General features: G+C 40.5%; 2 long non-coding RNA genes across 2 annotated transcripts; one reads left to right on the top strand and one right to left on the bottom strand.

The window, feature by feature from the left end:
- Positions 1 to 375: 375 nt before the first annotated feature.
- LOC128920495 (uncharacterized) lies at positions 376 to 9225 on the bottom strand. Its single transcript, XR_008470557.1, has 4 exons — positions 5199 to 9225; positions 4898 to 5119; positions 645 to 736; positions 376 to 592 (listed from the first exon to the last, which is right to left on the bottom strand). It is a non-coding gene; the product is annotated as an uncharacterized LOC128920495 (long non-coding RNA).
- A 1313-nt stretch (positions 9226 to 10538) lies between these two features.
- On the top strand, positions 10539 to 11830 carry LOC128920377 (uncharacterized). The gene is made up of 3 exons (XR_008470436.1): positions 10539 to 10871; positions 10935 to 11540; positions 11605 to 11830. It is a non-coding gene; the product is annotated as an uncharacterized LOC128920377 (long non-coding RNA).
- The last annotated feature ends 5663 nt before the right edge of the window (positions 11831 to 17493 follow it).

Raw genomic sequence — 17493 nt, 5'->3', positions numbered from 1 at the left:
AGCTGATTCGTAAATCTCCAACGGCAGTGAGAACAGGGTAATTTTGTTGAGCGTTTAAATGTAATCTAATTACTTCAATTTTTCTGTGGGAACATAATATTAACTATTTGTTAATATATCCCAATGAACATTTTTGTTGATTCTCAAATTGAGATGCGTTTGAGAATCAACCTTAATTTCAAATCTCAAACGTTTGTTCTCAAAGTCATTTAAATTTGAAAACAAAGCCATTCTCAAACAAAACAGCACATTTTTAATATGAAATTTTCCTTTGTTCTCAATTTGAGAATGTCAAAATCTCAAACATTTTCTCAAATATGAAACGGAATAGAACGAATTCCAATTACATTAATTGAAGTTGCCACTGATTTAAAAATAAGAACTGGTTGAAATTAAGTTTTGAAATTGATTTTTATTTTTATTAGAATTTTAGAATAATATAAGAACTAATAAATCTACGATGACATATTTATTTTGTTTTCGCATTCAATTCTTTTTTTTATTCTGTTGCTGGCGTGTTGGAAAAAATTCAATGTAGTCCGCTCGAATTCCATATCCGTGGCAGCGGTAGGGAATTTTTGATGGTATGCCTCTATAATAGGAAAAAATTACAAATAAAAATAAAGCAATAAAATAAATATTACGCCTTAATGCTGTCGTCACACTAAGTGCTTTTGCCGATTTTTCGTCTTCGTTCCTTTCCAGGAGTATATCTGGGCAACATCGTCCGTAAAAACTATAAAAATATATAGAAAAATTATTGATATAATAATATAAATGAGAATTTACCAAATCCTTAAATTTTGTTTCGGAATATTGAATTTTGTCTTCTACGATTTAATTAAAATATCAAAAAACGATATAGTATTACCCACTTGCTTGATTTAGTGGTTTGGTCACATCCAATCGATATAAACGAGCTATTGAAATGCATCTAATTGTGAATAAGAGGAATAAATACATATTGACTACATTCAAAATTACTAAGCAAGATCTGATAGACGCAACTTGAAATTTTATTGGTGTAATAAAGAAGTCATTCAAATTGATAACTTCCACGGATGAAATTTTTGATACACCATTTTCCTGTGAAAAATTTATGACTTTAAAAATCTTATTTTTTGTTTTTTTTAAGGATAAATAAAATGAATTTGTATTTAATGACTTCATTGGCTGATTTTGCTTTACATTTGCATCCTCAAAATTATCATTACTGAACAAACTTTCCTCAACTAAACGATTATAAATTTGGGCAGCAATATGAGTTTTACTATTACATTTACGTTTAAGCTTGGACAAAAAGTTCTCGAACTTAAATGCGCTAATAGATTCTAATCCTCCATAATTTAATGCATCAGAATGTAAATGAGTAGACAGTGGCCTCTGAACTGGGATAACCTTGGGACCATTTAAAGGCGGCTACCTTTCCGGGAGATGGATAGCGGCCCTGAGTGGGGACCCTTTTAAATAATGAACTAACTAAAGACAACAAAAACGGAAGAGGGAGATGGAAAGTCGGAACCGACTTTTAAAACGGACAGTGTCCCGATATGTTCACTGCCGGCGGCGACGGAACCGTCTGCCGCGAAAGTCGGTGAAATAACAAAACCTTCGCAGGTGATACCCCCCGGAAAGGGCAAAAAGTTAGGCGCTGTCGACGGAAGCCTGCCGAAAACAGCGGATAGTATGGCGGGGGTGCGAGGCGAAGTCGCCAGCACTAGTAAGGGAGCCTCTGCTAAGCTCACAGGAGTTCCGGGATCCGGAGCTAATGCAAAGAGACACGTGTCGGCGTCTAAAAAGTTGAAGTCGGACCGCCGCATGGCAGCCAAGATCTTGGAACGCTACGGTGGCGAGTGCACACAAGAGTGGGCTAGGAAGGTACTTAGCGACGGTGGCGATGGTAAACCGGTGGGATTGGGTGAAACCCGGTGGGAGAGGTCTGGAAGGGGGCAAAGCTCGAGGCGGTGGCTAAGGAAGAACTTCCACCTCGTGTTCGGGTGTGGCTCCCCGCCGAACACTCCACTCCAGGAGAGATCGAGGAAATTTTGCGTTAGATAGATAGATAGATAATGAATTTGAGGTAAGCACCACGACCAGTGGTCTATTGTGCCCTCTCCAAGTCTACAGCGACTCCATAAGACCCAGTACCCTGAAAAATTCCAGGATAGTATTAGGACTTAGCGATACGATGGGCCCCTCTGTCGGGATGGTATATCCTAAAATTTTGCTCCTGCTTCTGTGAAGCGCTGGACATTCCAGCAGTAAGTGCAGGGGAGTTTCGTCCTCCATGTCACAGAAGCGACAGGTCCGCGACGAGACCAAGCCCAGATTATTGAGATGTGTCCTGAGTTTACAGTGGCCCGTGTATATACCAACCAATACCCTTAGTTTGCACCTTGGGCGGTTAATTAAGCACTTGAATCTTCTGGTGTTATAACCTCCCAATAGGCCTTTTGAATGACGCAAACCAGCTGAGTGATGCCAATGCTCCTCCCTAATTCGTTTTTCCTCTGCCCGGAATATATCCCGGATAGTGTGGGGGCCCACTGCAGGAAGGGTTCTGGCCCGGTCGGTATAGTTGCAGCAGCTGTACGAGCGAGCTCGTCTGCAATTTCGTTACCTTCTATCCCCTTATGTCCCGGCACCCAAATGAGGTGAACTTTGTTGCACGATGATAGATAATTTAGTCATCCATGCACTCTCTAACCAGGCGGGACTTTGTTTCGTATGAGGAAAGCGCTTTTAGTGCCGCCTGGCTGTCGCTCATGATAGCAATTCTCTCGTTATGATACCTACGCTGAATGTTTATTTCAGCGCACCGGTATATTGCATAAACTTCTGCCTGGAAAATGCTAGGAAAAGCACCCAGTGGCACAGAGAGTTTAGTGCGAGGGCCTGTTATTCCCGCACCTATGCCATTAGACGTCTTGGAACCGTCAGTATACCAATGCAGCGAGTTGCTTTCCAATAAAGTTCAAAGGCCTGACTGTTCCAATTGTCAATTTTTCCTAGGGTGATCTCGAATCTCCTAGTGAAGTTTGTTTCTCGGATGGTATCATCTCTAGGAAAGAGTGCTAGAGGAAGTCTCTCGCCAATCTCCATCATATTCCTGGATGATATTACTTTACCTTTACCATAACCGTCCGCTGTAATTTGGTCTGGTCGGAGCAGTGCTTGATCACAAAGTGCAGTGGGTGAGGTTTAGGATAGCCTCCATCGCTGCTGTGGGACATGTCCTCATCGCTCCGCATATGCAAACACAGGCTAGCCTTTGCAGTTTGGCCAGCTTTAGCTTCACTACAGAGAGGGAAGCCTTGTCAGCCCATGCCACTGCTCCGTATGTGATAATTGGTCTTACTATCATGGTGTACATCCATCTAATAATGTGCGGGCTGCAGCCCCAAGTCCTGCCAGCCAGACATTTACACACCATGAGTGCTTTGGTTGCCTTGGTAACCATATTATCCACCTGATTATTCCAGCGAAGAGAAGCGTCCAAGGTTACTCCTAGGTACTTCACTACGCTGGAGAATTCAATATCCCTGCCGCTTAGTTTGATGGTCCTTAGAGACAGCAGTGTTGTCCGTCTAGTAAAAGGGAATGGTTGTTTTGGCAGGGTTGATGACCAGTCCAACCTTGTCGCACCAACGTTTTGCTAGACTAAGACCTCTCTGAATGATATCACAGAGGGTACTTTCGAATTTACCTATTGCCAGTATCACGCTGTCATCAGCATAGCCTTGACACCGGATTCCGTTTTCAGATAGTAGTACTAGGAGATCATCCACCAGGAGGCTCCAGAGCAGAGGGGACAGTACTCCCCCTTGAGGGCAGCCCCTAGTGGTGCCGATTCGAATTTTGCTTTCCCCTGAGATAGTCTCAGCGATCCTCGAGCTAAGCAGCGCTTCCGACCATCTGCAGATTGGATCGGCAATTTGCTGCTTTTTCATGGCATTGATAATGCTAGAATGTATGTATAGAGGCATTATCGAATGCTCCCTCGATGTCTAGGAAGGCACACAGTGCTACTTCTCCGTCATCTAGAGATTTCCGGATATCAGTCGTTAGCTGGTACAGGGCAGAGTTGGTTGACCTACCAGGTCTGTACACATGCTGATTTCCGTGCAAAGGTTGCACCTTGAGTGCCTTTGCCCTAATCTCATTATCTACTATCTTCTCCATACTTTTTAGCATGAAGGACGTTAACCTAATCGGCCAGAAAGATTTGGCTAAAGTGTAATCCTTCCTATCTAGTTTGGGAATGAAGATAACCCTAGCTATCCTCCAGGAGAGCGGAATGTAAGCTAATGCAAGGCTCGCTCTCATCAACCCCACCAGGTGAGTCAGTAAGGATTCTCCTCCATACTGTAGAAGGTCCGGGAAGATCCCGTCCGCTCCTGGCGCTTTGAGTTTTTTAAAAGATCCCAAAGACCAATTCACTGAGTCTACTGTGAATATCATTCCCGCGAGTGCCCAATCAGTGCGTTTGGGGTGGTAAGGACCTTTCTCCACAACCTGAATTTCTGGGATTGATTCCGGGAAGTGTGTACTCAACAGCACTCTTATCCTGTCTTCTGCGCTGGTTGTATAAGTTCCGTTAGGGAGTTTGATAGCTAATGTAGTATCGCTTTTCCCCCTGACTAGGGCCTTATGCAATCTCGCAGCCTCTGGCGCCGAGGAGACGCTTTCACAAAAATTTCTGAAACTGTCTCTCTTTGCCTGTCTGATCTCCTTGTTATAGTTGGTCAGACTTGTCCTATACTCCAACCAGGATCCCGTGCGTTTCGCCTTGTTTGCGCACAGAGGTTCTGAGTTTTGAGAGTTTGCTGTTCCACCATTTGCACGATTGTATGCCGGTGGACTTACTAATAGGGCATGAATTCTGAAAGAGACTCACCCCTTGGGTTGCAGTCCGAGCTACCCCATTCCACATGGTGTGCATTGGCATCACATCCTAGGATAAGTGGAAGCTTGTGTACCCTGCAGTAGTCCAGTAATTTCTCCACAGTTGAGGAGGGCACAACTGTGATACCTCCTGGGAAATAGGCTGACACTACGACAACTTCCTTTTCCTCCTTGTCCCTTGTTTGTACATCCACCAGGTCCTGTGTTAGAAACTCTGAAATGCAGAAGAAATCAATGTCTTTCTTCAGAACAATACAGGCTCTAGGTCTGTCACTGGATAAGTCCCAGAATACCTTCTTGTTGTCAGTGTTTAATCCTCTGACCTCCCCTCTGAAAACCCAGGGTTCCTGGGCTAAGATGATGCTCAGTTTGTCTTTAAGGAACCTGCTGGCGATAACCGCCGATGCAGCCATTGCATGATGCAGGTTCACCTGAGCAACTTCTAAACTGGAGTCCATCATAGTATGGGCTCGCTTGCTTTACTATCTGCTGCGACTAGCTCCTCCATCCCCTCCAAAAGCTCCTGAGTAGAGGGTGCCACCTCTGTTGACTCTTTAGGAAGCGCTTCCGTGGTGTCCATGACATCGGCAGTAGACACCTGCACGGCGGGAACCAAGGGGGCGGATTTTACATTCGTCTCCGCTCCACCTTGCACTTTGGCGCCTTCCTTCCCCCTTTCTTCCGCGGGCTTGGGCCGCCAAGGGCGCATGTGGACAGCGCTAAACCTGAAGTTTAGGCGGAAACCCGCCTTCTGGAGTATTTTATAAAATACGTCGTCTATCCCGACGTAGAGTCTTATACTGGAGTCTTCTTTTTTACTGTCTAAGATTCGCCAAGCTGAGGTGTTAATTCCCTCATTTTGTGCCGTTATCAGCTCCATGGTGAATTCAAGAGGCTCATCAGCGCTACCGTTTCATAATACGGTTTTGGAGGACGGTAAGTTGGGCCGGGACCAGAGCTATCTCTGGGTAGTTAAGCGGCAGTACTGCAATGCGTACGCTCATAAGAGTGTCCGCATACCTGCGCTGGCTATCTACTACCCTGGACGCTTCTTCGGAACTAGCTTGCCCGCTCGACTCCGGAACCGTGGCTGGTCTACGCCGTTTTGAATTTGGTAATTCTTGTGGCGTTACCTGGCTTCTGTCACGTTTGCCAGCTCTTTCATCTCTGACTTGCCGCCTGGTGCCAGTGTTATCCTGCGAGCCTTTTGTTACAGGCGATTTTTTGGCGTTGTTTCCTCCGTTGCCTCGTATTCTGCCAAGGGCAAGTTCCTTGACTACTTCAGGCGATTTTCCCTCGTCTTAGTGTCGAAGGTACCACTTTACAGTGGCCCCGCTCATTCCAATTCTACGGGGATCGTCTGGACCACCTGGACATCCTGCCTCAGGTAGCGGAGGGTACTTACCCCTCCTGTGCCTCCGTCTCCTGTTGGGCTCAGTTTGTTTTTCTGGCCGTTTCTTCGCCGGCTCCTTGCCTTTATCTTCTGCGATAGAGGGTACATTGTTGGGGTTCGTACTCGCTCGAACCTCCATTGGGTTATTTCCCGCCTGGGATGCCTGGAGTAGTGGCTTGCCTACTCTGCCGCTGCTCGTTGAGGGCACGTCGTCATCTTTCGCGTACTCCTCGAACAGCGAACGCTCCTCTGCCGTTAGAGCATCAAGGAAGCGTGGTATTCTCCCTGAGCTGGGAGTACCCTTATCGCTGCTTGGTTTTGTTTGTTGTTTTGTTTTTTGTTTGATTTAGCCATACTGATTCTTACGACCATTTGGCTAACATAAAGTTAGCCTCCTGGACTATTTTTACTGTGGGGAAGGGGTAGGTCCGCCACGCCAGAGCCCCACGACGTGGTAAGGCCACAGTTACTTCCCAATGCGGCCTGGTGTTGGGAAGGCTCCGTTAGAATACAGCCGGATGTTCCTCCTGGCTGCAAACCATCCAATGGGCACGGGAGTCGCATAACACCCTGGATTAGGAGGTGGCAGATCTTGGTCATCGCAGCTCCCACGGCTACCACCTGACTAGACACAAAGACCCTATTAGAATTTCCATGGCAGTCAGATGGCAGCCGGCTGAGCAACGACTAAGCCCCTGCACCGCGACAAGGTATCAATTCCCTTTTGGGCATCAATTCCCTCCATGGAGGATGATGATCCTGCAAAATAATCTCCAACATGCAAAGGCGGCATCCGCCAACCTATTGCTTCGTCTAGGAATGGACAATCTTTTACCCAGATTAGAGGGTGATGCCGGAGAACTCTGGCTAATCTCGGCTTATATGCCGCACGACGACGAGGTGGAACTACCTCCCGTTTTACTGAGAGAGGCTCTCTGGGAGGCCAGGCGTAGGAGAGTCAACGCCATCATTGGCTCGGATGCCAACTCAAGACATACGGTCTGGGGAAGCTCGGACATAAATGTTAGAGGTGAGTCGCTCTTTGATTTTATTAGTAGTGTTGACTTATTTATATGCAATAGGGGGAACTCCCCTACGTTCGTGACTGAGGGTAGGGAGGAAGTCCTCGACCTTACCTTGGTATCTAGAGACATCGTACATTTGATCTCGGGGTGGAATTTTCTCAATGATCACTCCTTCTCAGACCATAGGTATATCAGTTTCAACCTGGACAGAGCTTGTCCAGCTTCTAGTCGAAGATTCTTCAATAAAGCCCGTAAAAGTGGTCTAGCTGACGACTGGGCTTTGTATAAGGTCGGACTTGCCATTTTTAAGTCCGAAATAAAGAAGGCCAAACGATCTTCTTGGAGAGCCTACTGCGAAGGCGTATTCTGTCCAAGAGCCCAATATCCGTGGGTTAATTGAGGAACGGTGCTGGTGAGTGGACCTCGAGCAGTGAGGAGTCACTAAAGCTACTTTTGGATGCTCATTTCCCAAAAAACCAAATAGCGGAAAGAGCTTCCCTCGGAGAGCTTCAAGGAGGTGAAAGCGCCTTCGAAAGCCTTCTGGATGATCGCCACCTAACCTGGTCGTTGAACTCTTTCAAACCTTTCAAGTCCCCCGGACTAGATGGCATTATACCTGCGCAGCTACAGCGACCAAGGTATCATGCAGCTGGCTGGCCCCGATCTTCGCGAATTGCGTCAGATTGGGTCATATTCCGGAGGCTTGGAGGCAGGTTAAGGTGTCTTTCATCCCAAAGGCTGGAAAAAGCTCTCATGTTACTGCAAAAGATTTCAGGCCTATTAGCCTCTCCTCGATCCTCTTGAAGACGCTGGAGAGGCTCATGGATCTGTACATAAGGGGCAAAATCCTCAGAAATAAATTTATTAAAGTTCAACACGCCTACTGTAAGGGTAGGTCGGTGGACACCGCCTTACACTATGTAGTGTAGTGGATAGAAGAAGCCCTCTTAAATAATGATTACGCGGTAGGTACCTTCCTCGATATCGAGGGGGCCTTTAATATTGTTAGACCGGAAGCGGTCATTGGTGCATTAGACGATTTTGGGGTAGAAGCGAACCTTAAGCATCTCATCTACAGTCTGCTCAGCGACAGAACTGTCTTTGCAGAGTGGGGAAGTGCAAATGCGCTTCGGACTGTAAATAGGAGTACCCCGCAAGACGGCGTTCTCTCCCCTTTGCTCTGGATCCTGGTAGTGAACGACCTACTGGGGGAATTGGGGGAAAATCAAGGCTGTCGATCGTTCTCTATGGAACGTAAGCGGTCCTTTCAACTGCTTTCTCTGGACAGGGTCTATCTTAGCGTCATCATGGGTGTGCTTACTGACATTGTCCAATGGGTACCCATGCGGTCAGACTTGGGATCGTGACAGATGCAAGTTGCCAAAGCTGTATGGAGGAAGGCGAGATGGAATCATCTAAGCATTTCCTTCTTCATTGTCCAGCTTTTGCCAGACTGAGGTTGAAACACCTCGGAAGGCCCTCTTTCGGCGATCCTAGCGAATTGGCTAGAATCGATATTAGCCGTCTTAAGAAATTTGTATCGGATTCCAAGCGTTTTGCTGAATCCTAAAGGTCTTTGATCCACAGAGAGTTTTATTGGTACCACAATGGATAGCGCCAAGACTGTCTAAGTGAGATCTTCTGTTTTTTACAGAGATCTGCCTACAAACCTAACCTAAGACAGTGGAAGTTAATAGTTAAGAATGAATCGTCATAAAGTCAAGAAATGTTTTTGACGAATTCATTTAAAAAAATTTTCGCACACTCATTATTTTCGATGCAAGAGGTTTCATTTAATAAAATTCCCATACCCAAACTAAGTAGCAAAAAGTGATTGTACCTTTCAGCGTCTAAAATATCAGCTAGTAAAACAATTCCAGTATATAATAGAAACTGCATTAGTTCTGTAGCCTTAAACCTCTCAATTTCTTGTAGGGCACGTGGATGTCGAGCAAATTCATTTGGACCCTGATTACTTAAAAAGAGTATTTTAGAATTTAATGAATTAATTCGGGCTGGTTTTAAAGAATACAATCTATTTTTGTGCCTAATCCAGCCAAGAAGTAAGCTTTTCATGACACCTAAACACACCACATGTATATAGTCATATGGAAATGACTTCACAATGTCGATTGGCAAATTTTCAATAGCTATTTGGTCCAATATTTTATGTTGATTTACATTCGTGAGCGAAAATCTGTATCTGTTCTATTAGGATAGATTTCACTACGGAAAATTATCCGATGTCCAACAGATTCGCCTTTTTGAGTGCATTTTATGCAACAAAAAAGCCAGTGTATCCTTTAACACCCAATACATAGGATCTTGCTGGTGCATCACAAATAAAAGACCGGCAATAAATTTAAAAATGTTTACCATTGAAGTTTAAACCATGTTCTAATCCACAAATCGTTGCAAGAAGGTGTTCGGGCAGAGGGCCTTACTATTTCCGCAATATGCTCCCACAACCATGACAACTGGTTCCTCATTTACATTTATTAAAATAGGCCAAGCTTGCAAATTTCAACTTTTTGCGAGTGGAAGGCCATCAATATTAATGTTGAGGTGAATTTCGGTGGAATGAAATGATTTCCTCAATAAACAAAACTGTCAGGGAGTCTTCTATGCCGTAGTCTGTTCCAATTTTCTCTATGAGTGGAATCTTAGGAGTACACTTTAAAGTTCGTGCATCCTTTGGAATATCTCTAATATATTTTTGTAGAATTCCTAACATTTCATATACGGAATCATCACTTTCTATATCACTAAACTCATATTCCACCCTATTGGAAGTAGAAGGACTTTCCTCCATAGTCGCATCTACACATTATCTGTGAGCAAGTCAAATATCTGCCTCACTTCACTTTTTATTTTCTTTGTAGTAGGTAAGCATTTTCTGTTCGAAATATCACAATTATAACAAATATTTATAATATTATACTTCCTTTCACTTGTATTCTTCAAAATTGCTGCACTTCACGATTACGTGTTTCTAATTATGAATACTTTTTGACAGATGATTGATTGATTATTGAACGCAATGAAACGGCATGCCATATATTTGAGAAAATGATTTTTCTCTAATTGTAAAACGATGGCAACAATTTTGAGAAATACCCAGCAAGTCATGGGTACTGAAACTCCAACACATTCAAAGAAATTTTAATAACACCACTACATACACACATACGCAACAAAGGGTAAAATGTGCATAACTCAACTCTTCTCTCATACAGCACCCTGAATGATAGAAAGAAACAACCAAAGTTCTCGTGTTTGAACAAATTTTGTTTTGAGTTATATCATGGCTGCTTGTGAAGTATTATTTTGCGTGTTTTATTTAATTCAGTGATCTGCAGCCTAATTAAAGTTTAAATTATAGAAGCACGCATTTTTAAACAATTAAAACGTAAAATAAAAGTTTTCTAAAGCCAAAATATGGAATTGAAGATGTTGATACAGTAATACTTCATTACACTGTCAATTCGAAGCACGCAATAGAAGCTACGCCAACAATGATCAACATCAATGGCGAAACCATTGAATACGTAAATAATAGTTGAATATAATAATATTATCTTGCCTTAAATTCTAATTAATTTTCCACACAGATATTTCAAACCTCATATGGCGCGTTAAAGGTACACAAACTTATTGGTGTCACTTATTGTAGCAGCGTAGAACTTTCGAAGCGATTGAATATGTGCTGCAAGCAAATTCAGAAGTATGGATATGCTACATGGAACGCAAATCATTTACACAGCAGATATTAAGTTTAATGTCATTTTTTTACGTGCAATTAAACCTTTTGGTCAACACAAGCACGACAATTCGAACATGGAATTGGACATGGTTTAGGTGCCTTTGAAACCGACGTGTGTCAACTGGGTTTTGCCAATGAGCTAGAGGACAAAGCAGTTTCAGTATTTTTGGGCTTATCGGCACTTGGCCGTGCCATTAGCAGCTACAACACAGAAATTAAAGGATAAATTTAAGTGAATGTTTGTGCTCATAGAAATTTAAAAACTTTTTGTATGTTTAATTAGGAGGACTTTTTTGATTCATTTTCACCTTGTATTGAGGAATCATAAAGTTGTTGTATCGCTTTACAAGGACATAAATTCACCGAAGTTAGTTCAATGAAAATAATACAGCAAGAGCATGGATGTTAAGACTTGAACGGTGCCGTGCTAGATTTAGAATTCCTGAAACATAAGGTAATTATTGCCAACTTTTATTACAAACTTTATAAAAATTAAAATTTTACTTTATATTTTATAGCAACCCTCCCTCCCAGATGAATCAAGTACTAGTGAAAATAATGAAAGAACAGATCTTATAAAAACTCCTAAAGCAACCAAAAGAGTTCTCACATAATGTGCGCAGCTTACACTTCCAGCCCGCACGGGGTATGTGAGATTTGCAACTCTTTCTCCAGCCTTTGTCTGATTGCAAAAATTGTTCAACTATTCAATTCTTTATACATATGTATATAGCGTAGTACGATAATATATGTATAAAGTAAATATAATAATAAACACCTAAATGGCATAATATTTTTAATAAATATGTAATATAATTAATGATTTTGTTATTAAATTCTCATTTGGGATTTTGGTAGAACTAACCGAAAATATCGGGTATAGTTTCTGGGCTTTTGTGATCGCAGTACTGAAAGTGCACCTGGAGTTTTGGTTCGCAGTTTTGGGTCTTTCATCTGTAATAGTACCAAGAACAGTACTGAAAGTGCACATGTAGTTTTGGTTCGGAGTTTTGGGTCTTTCATCCGTGATTGTACCAAGATCATTCACATAATCGTGCAAGAGGTATATATAAATTGCTAAATGATGAATGTAATGTGCAAGAAAGAGATGAACGATCACTCGTACACAATAGTTTCGGGTACTTTTGACAATTCTCCCTTAAGAATGGCATAGAAACTTTCATTGAAACTGCTAGTACCGCTCCCTGGCATTTCACCGAAGAATTCGCCGGTACCTGTCTGCAGGGTAGCCTTTGAGAAAATGTTGTCTTTCAAATTTAATAAATGATGATTTCAAATTGAAAATTAATATTTTCTCTAACGTTTGAGAATTTCGACTCAAGTGTTTGTTGGGTTGCTTAGTTTTATATAATGATATTATTTTTAGTTTTTTTTATTAAATACGTACATTTTAATAAATGTTTCTTAAACAAAAATTTAAGTTGGATTCAAAATCGCTATCATTTATCTTGCCTAATATGAAATCGGAAATTTGTAACGATTCCGAAAAGCAGAACAGGGCGACAAAACGATTTGATGATGTTCGAAAAAAGCAATAACGGAACGATTTACAGAACATGTCAAACGATTAGAACCGATTTTAATGAAATTTTGCACATGTCTGCTGTTTGGCCCAACTTAAAAGATAGGATAGTTTATATTTTAAATTTTAATGGCAATGTTTATCCGCTTGCCCATTCGGTCAAGCGATAATTTGAATTGAAATCTATATACCTTAATAAAATTTCGCAAACATTACAACAAGCAATATCAGAGTGTATTGTAGATAGGCAAAAACCGGACAAATGCAAAAAATTAAAAAAAAAACAAGTAAGGAAAGGCTAAGTTCGGGTAGAACCGAACATTTTATACTCTCACAATTTATTGAAGAAATTTTATTAAGATAACATACAAATTAACCCATAAATTCGGCATAAAGTTTAATAGAATAACGAAAATCTTAATATCTACTATATGAGGGCTGAGGTAATTCTAATATTAACCATTACATATATACCAATAATTAGGTATATGGAGATGTTATGACCCAATTTTAATAATTTTTTTAACAGAACACTATATTTCCTATGAATTACATTAAATTATCTGAGAGATTTACCCAAATTTTCTGTTAAAATTTACCCTTAGGCGCTGAGTTCAACATGTTCGATATCTGGGGCCTTGAAAAGTTATAGTCCGTTTTCGACAATTTTTTCACAAGTGAAGCCAGAGATGATATGCACTATTTGTGTAAAGTTTTATTCCGCTATCTTCATTGGTTCCTTATGTTTACATTATAAAGTGAGGGAATAAGATGGAATTCAAAATTGAGTTACAAGGAATGTAGTCGTAGTTGTAAACCGATTTCGCCCATTTTTTGTCCATGTTATCAGGGTATCAAGAAAATATTATATACCGAATTTCATTCGAATCGGTCGAGTAGTTCCTGAGATATGGTTTTTGACCCATAAGTGGGCGATGCCACGCTCATTTTCCATTTTGTAAAAAAATCTGAGTACAGCTCCCTTCTGCTATTTCTTCTGCAAAATTTAGTGTTTCTGACGTTTTTCGTTAGTGAGTTAATCACTTTTAGTAATTTTCAACCTAACCTTTGTATGGGAGGTGGGCGTGGTTATTATCCGATTTCAACTATTTTCATGGTGTGTGGTGGGGTACGTAAGAGAACCGACTGCAGAAAGTTTGGTTTATATAGCTTTATTGGTTTGCGAGTTAAATACTAATAACCGATTTGTGGGTGGGGCCACGCCCACTTCCCCAAATAAATTACATCCAAATATGCCCCCTCCTAGTGCAATCCTTTATTCCAAATTTTATTTTTATAACTTCATTTATGGCTTAGTATTGACACTTTATGTGTTTTTAGTTTTCGGGGTGCCATTTTGTGGTGGCAAGGAATATTTGTGCCAGGTTTCGTCAAGATATTTTAACTTTTACTCAAGTTACAGCTTGCACAGATGGACAGACGGACGGACAGACATCCGGATTTCAAATCTACTCGTCACCCTGATCACTTTGGTATAAATGACTCTATATCTAACTCTTTTAGTTTTAGGTGTTACAAACAACCGTTATGTGAACAAAACTATAATACTCTCGTAGCAACTTTTGTTGCGAGAGTATAAAAATAAGAAAAACAAGTAAGGAAGGGCTAAGTTCGGGTGTAACCGAACATTTTATACTCTCGCAATTTATTTATTTAACTTTATTTATATTATATAATACACAATTTGACCCACATATTCGTCATATATATTGTATAAAGTCCATTGAAAGTTGTAAACCATAAAATTAGGTTAGAAGCACCGAGATCCTGGTGTTCGATATATGGGGCCTTAAAAACCTATGGTCCGATTTCGGCGATTTTTAGAATGGGGCTGCCACACTATTAACATAGTATTTGTGCAAAGTTCTGCACCGATATCTTCACTAGTACTTACTTTATATATTGTAAAGTAAACGGTTCAGATTGTCTTCAAAGTTCTGGTATATAGGAAATAGGCGTGGTTGTGAAGCGATTTGGCCTATTTTCACAACATATTATTGGGATGTAAGGAAACTATTACAAACCAAGTTTCATTGAAATCGGTCGAGTAGTTCCTGAGATATGGTTTTTGACCCATAAGTGGGCGACGCCACGCCCATTTTCCATTTTGTAGTAAAATCTGAGTCTACCATTTCCTATGTGAAATTTAGTGTTTCTGACGTTTTTGGTTAGTGAGCTAATGCACTTTTAGTAATTTTCAACCTAACCTTTGTATGGGAGGGGGGCGTGGTTATTATCCGATTTCTGTCATTTTTGGACTGTATAAGGAAATGGCTAAAAAAACGACTGCAGAAAGTTTGGTTTATATTACTCTATTGGTTTGCGAAATATATACAAAAAACCTATTTTGGGGCGGGGCCACGTCCAGTTCCCCAAAAAAATTACATCCAAATATGCTTCTTCATAGTCCGATCCTTCATACCAAATTTTATTTCCATAGCTTTATTTATGGCTTAGTTATCGCACTTTATGTGTTTTCGGCAACCTTCCTATGGTGCTAAGAAACAAGTGTGCCAAGTTTCATCAAGATATCTTAATTTTTACTCAAGTTACAGCTTGCCCAGACGGATGGATGGACGGACGGACAGACAGACATTCGTATTTGAACTCCACTCTTCACCCTGATCACTTTGGTATATATAACCCTATATCTAACTCGTTTAGTTTTGGGTGTTACAAACAACCGTTATGTGAACAAAACTATAATACTCTCTTTAGCAACACTTGTTGCGAGAGTATAAAAATAGTCGTTTGGAACAGATATTCACAGCACGGAAGGACATTAGGATTTACACAATTTTAGGTAAATGGTCGTGGTCACAGCTCAACATCCGTCTTTCCGGTCGGCCGTTTGGTCAAAAGATAATTTGATCTGGATATCCTAATAAAATTTAGCTAAAACTTAAACATTGATACTATGAGAAGGTTGGTATTCTTGATGGCCAAAATCGGACCTGTGCAACAACTAAATAATAGTAATTAAACAAACAGGGATATAACAAAGCTACAATTTAAGTTATACAATTAATTTCACTTTATCAAATAGTTAATCAGAATAGAATTTAACATACATATACCTTATCCACAGCAATGCGTGGCCCGACCACTAGTACTGAGAAATGTGAGCTATCCTGGAATGATATTTAAAAGTTTTGACATTTTGGTATTGTCATTTGTAAAGGATATTTTAAAATAGGCCGCAAACGCAGTATTGAAGTGTGCGAGTTAATCCTAAGAATTATAAAGACGGAAAAAGTCAACGCAACGTCGCGTAAATGACGAAACTGATTCAAGGAACTATTCGGCATATCATTTAATGCTATGTTATTGAAAATCGTGTCGCAAATAAAATAAATCGACTCATAATAAAACATTTAACGAATGTGACTCCCGTTGGATAGCACGGAAAATACGAGAATATCCCCATTTAAGTGCTGCAGGTTTAAGCAACGAAATGGAAAAAATCCTTGGAAAGAACAGTCATCCCAAAACCACAAGAATAATGCTCAGAAAAGCTGATTTAAATGACCGCACAGCCCGAAATAAACCACATCAATGCAAAAACTCGAAGTGCAATGTTGAAGGTTGCAAACGAACAGTTGAATTTTTGCAGATGAGAGTAATTTCAACCTCTTTATATCGGATAGAAATAGATATGTATGGACAAAACCAATTGCTGAGCTACAACCGCAAAATCTACGTATTACCGTAAAACATGGTAGAGAGCATGTAATGGTGTGGGGATGAAAATTATTTTTTATTGTTATATGGGTGGGTTTTTAAAAAGAACACGACTCGCGCGATTCTAGTGAGTCGTAATAACTAAACTGAATTTCTTTATTGATTGTTCTTTTATACAGTTATTTTCTTAAGCCTGGATACAGAGCTTCATCTTACATTCTAGGAAGTGCAGAGCTTAGGTGTTATAATATATAAGTTAAAGAATGAAATATTAAATAAAGCAAGCTTTGCAATTTATTTCCTAAAAGAATGAAACAATTAACGAAATGCAAGCTCTGCAATTAATATTTCGTAATAACAAAAAATGCAAGCCCAGCCTAAAAAACTAGCACGGAAATAAGCCAGCGAATCAAGAAACGCGCACACCGAATTGATCAGCAGCGTCGCACGTTTATATAGGGCTAGGTTTAATATAATTAAATAGTTATAATTTAGTAGTAGTAACAAATAGTCTTAATTTAGTTGTAGTTATGAATAGTCAGTGGAAATGGTCATAAAAAAATTAAAGATTAAAAACACCCATTTTCGTGTTATAATTATTTTATACTCTCTCAACCTGTTGCACAGAGTATAATAGTTTTTTTCACATAACGGTTGTTTGTGTCACCAAGAAATATAAGAGTTAGATATGGGGTTATATATACATAAATGATCAGGATGACGAGTGGATTTGAAATCCGGATGTCTGACCGTCCGTCTGTCCGTGCAAGCGATAACTTGAGTAAAAATTAAGATATCTTAATGAAACTTGGAACTCATGTTCCTTGGCACCCTGAGGAGGTTGCTTTCGAAAATGGGCAAAATCGGTCCACTGCCACGCCCACAAAATAGTTTAAACATAGTTATGAAAATTAAATTTGGAACATAGGATCCCATTAGGGAGGGGCACATTTGGATGTAATTTTTTTGGGGAGGTGGGCGTGGTCCCGCCTTCAAATTGGTTTTTTGTACATATCTCGGAAACCAATAGAGCTATATAAACCAAACTTTCTGCAGTCGTTTTGTTTAGCCACTTCTTAGTACAGTCCAAAAATGAAAGAAATGAAATGAAAAATCGGATAATAACCACGCCCACCTCCCATACAAAGGCTACTTCCTATAT

Source organism: Zeugodacus cucurbitae, chromosome 3 (assembly GCF_028554725.1).
Source record: "Zeugodacus cucurbitae isolate PBARC_wt_2022May chromosome 3, idZeuCucr1.2, whole genome shotgun sequence".
Taxonomy (NCBI): Eukaryota; Metazoa; Arthropoda; class Insecta; order Diptera; family Tephritidae; genus Zeugodacus; species Zeugodacus cucurbitae.
Note: the sequence above shows the minus strand (reverse complement) of the source record. Positions and strands in the feature narration are given on the sequence as shown.